This window comes from Myzus persicae, unplaced genomic scaffold (genome assembly GCF_001856785.1).
Source record: "Myzus persicae strain clone G006 unplaced genomic scaffold, MPER_G0061.0, whole genome shotgun sequence".
Lineage (NCBI taxonomy): Eukaryota > Metazoa > Arthropoda > Insecta > Hemiptera > Aphididae > Myzus > Myzus persicae.
This window is the reverse complement of record NW_019101388.1, coordinates 1-10,074: the sequence shown is the minus strand read 5'-3', so window position 1 is coordinate 10,074 and position 10,074 is coordinate 1. Positions and strand designations below refer to the sequence as shown.

At 30.6% G+C, this 10,074-nt stretch overlaps 1 pseudogene; it reads right to left on the bottom strand.

Moving 5' to 3' along the window:
* Positions 1-3,219: 3,219 nt before the first annotated feature.
* On the bottom strand, positions 3,220-3,690 carry LOC111028938 (annotated as a pseudogene).
* Between the last annotated feature and the right edge of the window lie 6,384 nt (positions 3,691-10,074).

Genomic DNA, 10,074 nt, shown 5'->3' with positions numbered 1-10,074 from the left:
TTAAAGAACATATTTATTTATAATCAATTATATTTTTATTTTATACATAACTTACATTTTGTGGTATAACCACTTGATTACTGCACGAATCACCGAACAAAGTACGTTAAGACGTAAAATAGTTAAAAATGAATTGACACAATAAACTGATTATTTAACTTAGTATAAATTATTATTGAATTTCGTATGACTTACAAAAACTAGGAAAACAGTCGTGTGCAAGCGACGATGAAACTGTAATAAAGTCCGCGACCACACAAGTATGCTAGACGATATTCTGACAAACTATAAGGTTCTATGCAAAATAGTAATACAATTATATAGAATTTACAGTGATTATGGATAAGATGATTTACGTAATTGTACCCTACTAGTTCAAAACTTACCAATAAGATGTCGATATTAGTGGTGTGATCCGATGGCGTGATGTTATGTGATGCTGTATTAATACCGAACTTAGGACTTTATGTTTTTATATAGAATTAGTAATATTGTGAATGGAAAAATTAGCAATTATGCAAAATAAAAATTGATATAAATCAATGATTATCATAGTACATCAGAACAAACGACCTCTAAACACAAATGTGAAAAGCCTAAAAACAAAATGACGACACTACATTTCTTTTATTTATAGCTTTTTACTCTGTATATAATCACCCAGCAGACAATGATTATAGTTAGTGTTAAATCTCTGCATTGTATTCACCAGGACTGTGTGTGTTGTCGCTTCACACCGTAGAAATACATTTGATCAGGTAATTATTTAAAAAAAAAAAAATCTGATATATTAAAAATCTAACATCTTTAACATTTTTTTATTTAAGTTATAAAAAAAACACAATGTCTTACTATACAAATGCATCTGCCGAAAGCTCTTCAAACGAAGATGTAAGTATGTTTGTTCAGTAGTGCAATATAATATGTATGTGTGTGTGTGTATGTGTGTGTGTGTAATACAAATCATAATTTTATAATTATTATATTAATAGTATTGTAATTTTATTAAATAATAGCATGAAACTGAAAGTACATCTATCGTATAACCTGTCAAAGCAAGTAATAAAAGAAAAAATTATGTAGAAACAAAAGAAAATATCAAAAAGACAAAGACAGCAGGAAAGGTTATTTCTTCACAAATACACACACACACACACACACACACACACACACACACACACACACACGGTTTTTAAATATAAATTGAAATGTATATATTATATATATTAGCACACAGAATCATACAAGGATATTTTTGCTGAATTAATTTCGAAAGGAAGTATTGAAAATAACGCAAGCAATTCTTTAGCAATGATGGAGGGAAATAATTCATTTACTTTCCAGTGTCCTATTGCACCAAAGTGTGAGGACTACTGGGTTATTCAACACTACAAAGTCAAAACGATTGAAGATATTCCGTCAGCTGAAAGGTTAGTAAAAAAAAAAAAAAAAACCATGATTAAATTTATAGTACATAATTAAATATCATCAATGCAGAAATGTATTACCTGACAGATTCATTATTAGAAATTAACCTACACCTAACATTATGCATCACGAGTGAATTAAATTTCTAATTAAAATAATGAGCTCAAGGATTGAATTGTTGATATTTGACTATAACATGATTGTAGGTCGGTATATGATAAGGTGATAAAATTACCATTAACAATCAATGTATGCGCCGCCAGCACTTACCTGGGCAGTTTGCTGAGCGACTCGCGGAGTGTGTGGGAAAAATGACAAGGATCCAAAATATAGTGTCACAAAATATAGTATATAATAAATAATTGATACGTAGAACACAAACTATATATAATAATGAGACAACGCCGAAGACGTCTTTTCAGACAATTGCCATATTAACAATCATATCAACAATATGACATCAGTTGATTACAGTATGATATAACGGGCACAACAGATGTGCGATATACACATTAATATGGATACAATAATAAATTATAAATTATAATATTAACGATACCGCTGATCACACGTTTGGATATCGGGGTCCCACGGCGATGACGGATTTGTAGAATTCCGCGATCCCGCGATGTCACCAAAACAATTAACACTAGCAGATAGCTTGGCAGAGATGAGATCGCTGACCACTGACGTCACGGTGTTTTTAACGTGTCTCCAGACACGTGAGAAGCTCCGCGAATAATAGGAGGCAGACGCACACGAAAATGCGGGCACGTGCAAGTAACGTGCGACGGGTGATGTCAATATATAACAATCAAAATGCCGTTGGCACACGACAGACGCACAATCGTCACAATAAGGAGCCTTTTGGCCAACACGGTAACCACGTGGTACCAAAAAGGCAAGACGACACCCACGGTCACGGCAAACTTTACCGGACGACGATGGTGACAAAAAGAAAAGAATGGATGGAGAACCGGTGGTCAACGATGCCGGTCGCCAAAAGTTTGCGCAAGCGCGCTTCGGCGTCGGAAAGCCAGTGGGGTGACAAGACAGGTGTCACACGGACACACTGCTTGTCACAGGCGCGAAAACGGCTCCGGTTCAAACAATCAATTTAATAGTAAACTGATTTAAATTAACTGAATAATATATGTTATCAGTTATTTTTATACGTTTACAATTAGTATGTAGATTATTAGTTATTGAACTATAATTGGTATCTCACATTAGTGTATACCACTGTTGTAAATCCAGACTTATCATTTTTTTAGTAAAATTACATTGTAGTATTAATTATAACAGAAATCATTGTATTAACCATCAATCCAACTGTTACACTTTTCTTGCTAAAAGGTCTGATATCGAATACTGACTTTGAAACAACAACTGGAATCATATTGTATTGCGACGTAGTGTTCTTTTTGATATAGACGATTTCTGCTGAGTATTTCTTAAAACGTATAAAAATAAATATAACAACTTAACAAAACATGAATCACGGATGTCATTAACGCTTATAATATGATCGTTACAACACATATTTGAAAACTGAGGTTATAACTTGTTCAAGTTCTGTTATATATTAATCTAATTATATTAAAATGAATATAAAAACTAATGTGAACGTGAAATCAAATCAAATAACGTGTAGAGGGGGGTTAATATACTTACCTGATCCGTTGAACCTGTAAAATACATTTTAAACCCAGTATATTAAATTAAAACATGACGCGTTATTTCACTAGACAACAAGTTCATAGGGTATAAAATCAAATACTAACACATTTAAGTCTATAAATTCAATATTTATTTCGTAATGCGTGCACAAAATTTTTAAATTTAATTAATGTAAGTAAACTAACAAGTGGTGTCATATGATTTAGACTCATTACAATCGCAAACATGACCTGCTTTTACATATTCGTTTTTTACATTTTCTATAATTTCATTTCCCTTACATAGTAAAACAAATATACATTTAGGATTTCATTTTGCATGTTCAACCCACGGTATGTCATCATTTGTCCATTTTTGTAAAACAAGTCCATAGAAAAAACATTCAACTATATCTCCTACTCCTGTATATCTGAAACCAGATTCAGATAATGTATATTTATTTTGACACGAAGTGGATGGAAAAGAATTATATGATTTTAATCTCGATAAAAATGTTGTAGAATCTGAATAGACTGGATACGAATTATTTCCCACCAAATAAACTAGCGATGGAAAATCGATTGAAAATGTCTGTAAATTCATGATTTTTATAAAACTGAAAATATTTAATCGTAAAAATCAATAAGTTAATTTGTCGGAAAAATAAAAAATAAAACACAACTTGATTGATCAACGGTTCATTAAAAACTAACTAAATATTTTAAATTAATTATGTATTATTTAACATCATGTCTGGTAATTAATAATGTAACTGGTTAAACATTTAAATTTTGTTTTGAAATTACAGGGAGATTGGATGCACTGTAAGGTTAATTTGTTACCTTGATTTTTTTTCATCTCCCTGTAAAAATGGAGCCAAACTCAAACTACTGTCCAGTCAACACAAAATAATTTTAATAACGTAACTAAAACAATAAACGATAATACTATTAAGTTAAAAACAACGATAGATCATCATCGTTGATATGTGATGTTAATAATAGCATACGGAATATTATACAAACGATAGTTATTTCACAGACATTAACACAGCATTTAATATTTTTTAATATAATATTAACAGAATTAAGTCAGGTGACTGAGGAACTCATTGAGTCAATAGTTTGGGGCTAAAATGGACAGCTCCATCCTTCAATAATTGATCCAAAAATAATAATAAAACAGCTAAAAGAAATCGAAAAAATTCTGCCTAAGCATCTATCTATCCCGCAAAATCCAGAAAAAATAAAAAACTTCCTTGATTTTTTAAAACTATTGACTATTTCCTTAAATTTTATGGACACGTACTTAATAATATACTATATGTTATATTCCTTTGTGCGAGATTGATAATTATATTATATACCACATAACACCCTTTCCGGTACTCATAAAAAAAAAAAATTTATTGAACCATCAAATGATGGTAAAAATAAATAGCAATAATAAGTCAAGACAATGAACAATTCGTAACCTTTACACACCAAGACTATAGTACATGTAGTCACTCAATAGAAATAAGAATATATAATCCACATAATATAATAATCAGAAATACCCATGAAACTTGTGATGTTCAATTATTTATTGACCCTTAAAATTTACCAGTTTCTTGAGACGAAAGACATACAAAAACTTCAATAATGTTTTATAAAAAATTAATCTTAAAAAAATCTTGTATATATGCATCTGGTGAGTCGAATACTGTAACATTAGTATGCCCAGATAATAGTAAAACACTGAGATTAATAGGGACCGGAATCCTACCAATAAACGAAGCTTGTTAAACAACAACCCCTACAACTATTTTAAAACCAAATAATTGTTATACTAATATGACAACATATATAGACTTTGTACCACAATTTCAAATAACAAATTTATCTACAAGCTTAATAAACAAAGTAAATAAAATACAAGAACAAACAATAACCATGCCGGTATTTAAATCGATTGACAATCAACTATCTGATATTTCAAAGTCTTCAAATTCATTAGACTCTATCATAAATATGATTGAAATACAAGAGGAAAGTATTAAAAAGGAAACAAATTAAATTAAATATCACTATTTGTTATACTCCGTAATAATAATCTTATAAAGTTATAAAACATATCGTCATAAAGTATATTATCAAAAATAAATGATTAATGTATTTTTCAGAGACTACGCCAACACAAACGATACAAAGATGTCGAAAAAATTATTTAGACTCACCCGTTAAAAAGAAAAAAATTATATCATATAACAGATACGATATTTATATTTTATTAAATAACATTTAATTTGTTTTTAAAAATAAGCCGAGGTTTTGTTTGTGTGCCACTGGTTATTTGTACCATAACCTAGTTTATGAATATTTTAAATCACTTTAATTTATACATTTTCAAAAAAAAACTTCATTAATACAGTTTGTCCTACTATAATACTTTATAGTCCTACTTCATTGAAAGTATTACACCTATGATGTTCAATGTAACAGGAAAAGTAGAAATATGGTTACTACTGCAATTATATTCGATTCATTGAATTATTAATAAATATACAAAATAAGTTTATTAAATTTAATGAATATATTAAACAAATATTCAACTATTTATTTATTCGTTATACATTACATGTACAAGCATACATATAATATTATACGATAAATTCTTATACAGTGAATATGTTTCCTTATCCATAATATATTTTACAAGGATACACATAATTTATGTGCTAAAGTAGAAAGTTCTAAAATATAGTGCAACTAGCAAATATAACGAGGTTATTCTTCAATTTATGAATAATAGTATTCTTATACTCACGTTTGAAATATAATAACCAAGTATTTAAATGTTGTAAAAATGAATTTTGTTTTTGTTACAATACAAAACATTTACACTGTGTTTATTATATTTATTTGAATATAACTAAATACATTTATTATTTATATTAAATAAAATATTGTTAAAACAAAAATTAGATTTTCAATAGTTTATGGTGACCGATAATTATGAGGCACACGTCATACGATTTCGATGACTTTTAAGATACTAAATAAAATTAAAATATTTTAAATTGAATAGGATTTCAATATATTTATTGTTACAACGAACAAAGAGGCTATTTTGTTACTTCTCGTCCCTATTTCCCTTAGGATAGAATATGTTATAGAACGTATGCATGGGCGATTGAAGACGATTTTAACATTTATAATAAATAATAAATACTTTAATAATCACAGATAATTTCAGAATAATATGTAGCAAAACAAGAGCGATGATGTAATGAATCAGATTCTTAAATAGCTGTTCTAACAGCTATACAATAAAAATTTTTATTTTTTTTATTTGTATTTTTATTATATAGTTAACATTTTTTTTTACTAACAAATAGTTTTAATTTAACTACTATGTTATTACTAAAAATAATGTAAAAACGACACGGCCACTGATAACTGATAAGTAACTTAAATCTAAATAATTGAAATATAACCGTGCTATATCCTTAGAAAATAAAAGAGGAATGTTCAGACAAGGCTATTTCATTCACCGAGAAGAACGGAATATAATATGTCCATCGTCAAAAATAGCCAAGGTGTAACACGTGTTACTAATATACCTTTGACTGTTTTTATTTTTTATTTTCAAAGTAAATCTGAGGGCAGATTTTAAATGTCAAAGGAGATAACTAACGATTTACACATTACGCGATTACGCGATCGGTTAATTTTCCTAGGTAAACAGAACACAGGAATGTATAGAGTACGATAGTATAAATCATTGGAAAAGCCAACCAGTCGAGTTCGAATCGTAAAGTAGAGACAACGGTCATCTCTAAATTTGTAAATTATATATTATTAATTTAATTTACTATAGGTATAATAACCTACCTTATAGATAAATCATAATAATTCAATTGTTTCAACTCGTACTCCGCTACTCCTGTGATCTTCAATACACTACCCTTAAGAACTGGGTAACTACGGTTACTCAGGTGATAGTGTATTGTTTAATATTATTACTATTTAAACATTTAATAAACCTTGTATACGTTGCTATATCGTGTTTAATTGTGCTAGTCATAAACGCAGATCATAAGTTTCTAGGACCTGTAAAATATAACTTAGAAAACTTTATTTGCATCGATTCAACAACCCGGTTCACAAGATCAGTTTGTGTAATTGGTATAGCTAAGTACTTACAGTAATCCCTCGTTATTCGCGGATTTTTAATCCGCAATTTCGATTATCCGCGATTTCGATTATCCGCGGTTGGGTCGGCGATAACATTTTATTGATACATACGATGAAATTGTATCTTTATTATAGGTACGCATACTTATAACAGATAAGCTACATGGCTGCTACCAGTCGCGGAATGCGACTGGGAGTAAGTAACGGCCACAGCTACTAGCTCCCGGATGGGTGACCACTGACCACCCGGGTTCATAGTAGTAAAAACCTTACCACACTTATACGTGTTTGCTGCTTACCGTAACAACCCTAACAATCGTAAAAACAACCTACAGTACCAACCTTACCCCTACCACAGTTCATAACCCCTACAACAGCTAATGGCATTAGTCGCTGGGCTGAAGTTCAATGAAAAAAAACTACATACCTTAAATCTTAATATGTACGGTTAATTTGTCATATCTTAAAATTGTTCAGTTGTTGGTTAATATTAGTACGTGCCACGTGTACGGTTGTAATACTATTTACCTTAGTACCATTAAATACAAAATATGTACAAAATAATAAAAATTAAAAATTGTATGTAAATAAAACCTAACATCCCGTTATACATTGCTTTATGCCTATGATCTCCTTATCCGCGGTTTCGATATCCACGCAATTTTGCTGGAACTTAACCCCCGAGGGATTACTGTACTCCTTAACTGGATATAATTAGGTAATATCGACAGCCACTTGAATTTAAATAAACGAGGTAGGCGTGTTGCAATTGTATATTATGAATTATGATTTTTCAGAAACTGTTTTATTATTTATTTATTCGTATGGCTTAACAAATCATTTACAGCAAAATTAACAATAAAATAATAAAAATAAAATATAAGCATAAAGCATAATTTAACTAAATTTAGATTAGAAAGGTTAAGGTTTTATAAATATATAATATAATATGACATAACAATGCGTTACAGTTTACAGGTTACAGGTGTACGTCCAGTTCCCTTATCCACTTTACTGCTTCCGGTGTTATCGCGTGGATTCCTTCGATGCCCTGGTTGAATTTCCTTATCTGGCATTCCTTTATTATGTTATTTATGGTTTGTCTATCGTTGCCGCAATCGCATGCTGGGCTGTCTTGGAGTCGCCATTTAAACATCATATCAGCGCAACGGCCATGACCTGTTCGAAGACGATTTAGTACAGACCATTCATGTCTAGGCAGTTCCATACCCATAACTCCTTGATTGGGGTCCATCTCCAGATTTTTGTTTTTGATTGGTAAAGTAGAGTTAGTCCATTCATCGCACCAGCACTTTTTGGTTTCAAATCCTGATCTTATTAGGTCTTTAGCTGTCTTCCAAGGCGGTTTCCTTGACTTTAGTCTGAGTGCCGGTATATCTTCTAATCTTTCGGCTAGAAGTGAGTTCCTCCTATCTTCGGCTTTTCTGATAGTATTAATAAGTTTCTGCTTTCTTCGTAGGTCTGGTGGAGCTATATTGGTTAGAACTGGTAGCCATTGTAACTGAGTGGACTTAACCGTGTAAATACCGGCGAGTTTTTGAATTAAATTGACTCTGGATCGTACTTTCTTTCCAGTTTTGACAAGATGTTCTTTAAATGTGAGTGTACGATCCAGTGTTATTCTCAAGTATTTCGGCGTGAAGTTGTGCTTTAATTGTATTCCTTGGAATGTCACTTTCAACTCTTCTCTAGCCTTTTTGTTGTTTAGGTGAAAAGCACATACTTCAGTCTTGGTAGGGTTTGGTTTTAAACGCCATTTAGAGAAGTATTTGTTCATCGTACTGAGGTCTTCAGTAAGTGCTTTCCCGCCGTCCTCTAAATCAGTGCTTTGATAAGCAATAGCAATATCGTCCGCGTATTGGAACTTAAGCCCTTTCGTAACAGGTAGGTCATGTATATATAAGTTAAATAGAGTCGGGGCAAGTACCGAACCCTGGGGAAGACCATTAAGTACTGTGCGCCAATTGCTTTCCTTATTACCCAAAAATACTTTGAAGCGGCGGTTCGTGAGCATTCTATCTAGGAGTGTGAATAATTTCTTGCATGGGGTGACCTTGGCGAACTTATTCAAAAGACCGTCTCTCCATACTGTGTCATATGCCGCTGACAAATCAATGAACGCTACACTGTTTTACTAGCTTCTTATGATCAACTGCAATATAAAATATATCCTATATTATATTATAATAATTGTAGGTTCTGTTGTAGGTACCTAAGCATTCTAAAATAATTTGTTTGCTAAATAACAATGTTGTAAAAAATAAAATAAAATATTTAAGTTGTAAGTATTTAAAATAGTGTTAAAAAATTGTACTTAAATGACTACTCAAATTATTTTTTTTATTGTGTATTTGGATCACACACTTTTTTTTATCAACATTTTCTAAATTTTAAATATCAGTAAAGCTCTGGTTTGAGGGTTTCGACGACTACATTTTTACTATTTACAAAATAGTAGTTAAAAATAATTATGAACTGTAATAAGTACTACCAACACAATATTATGTAAACTTATTGACCGTATTATTGTAAATTTGTAATTATTATTTTTTATAAACTATCATTAAATATACATTACAGTTCATACCTATAATCAGTCTATTCTATTATCTGCAATGGTATGTAAATTATATTAAAAGTAAGTAAAATGTGATAATTGAAAACATTTTAATGATGAGTTTTATTTTTATGAGAATGATTATGTCGCGGTCGTTATTGCAAGGAATGATTTCGGAAGCTGACAAAGTGAAACTATCTAATAACGGTTACTCTTATCTCTTCGAACAAA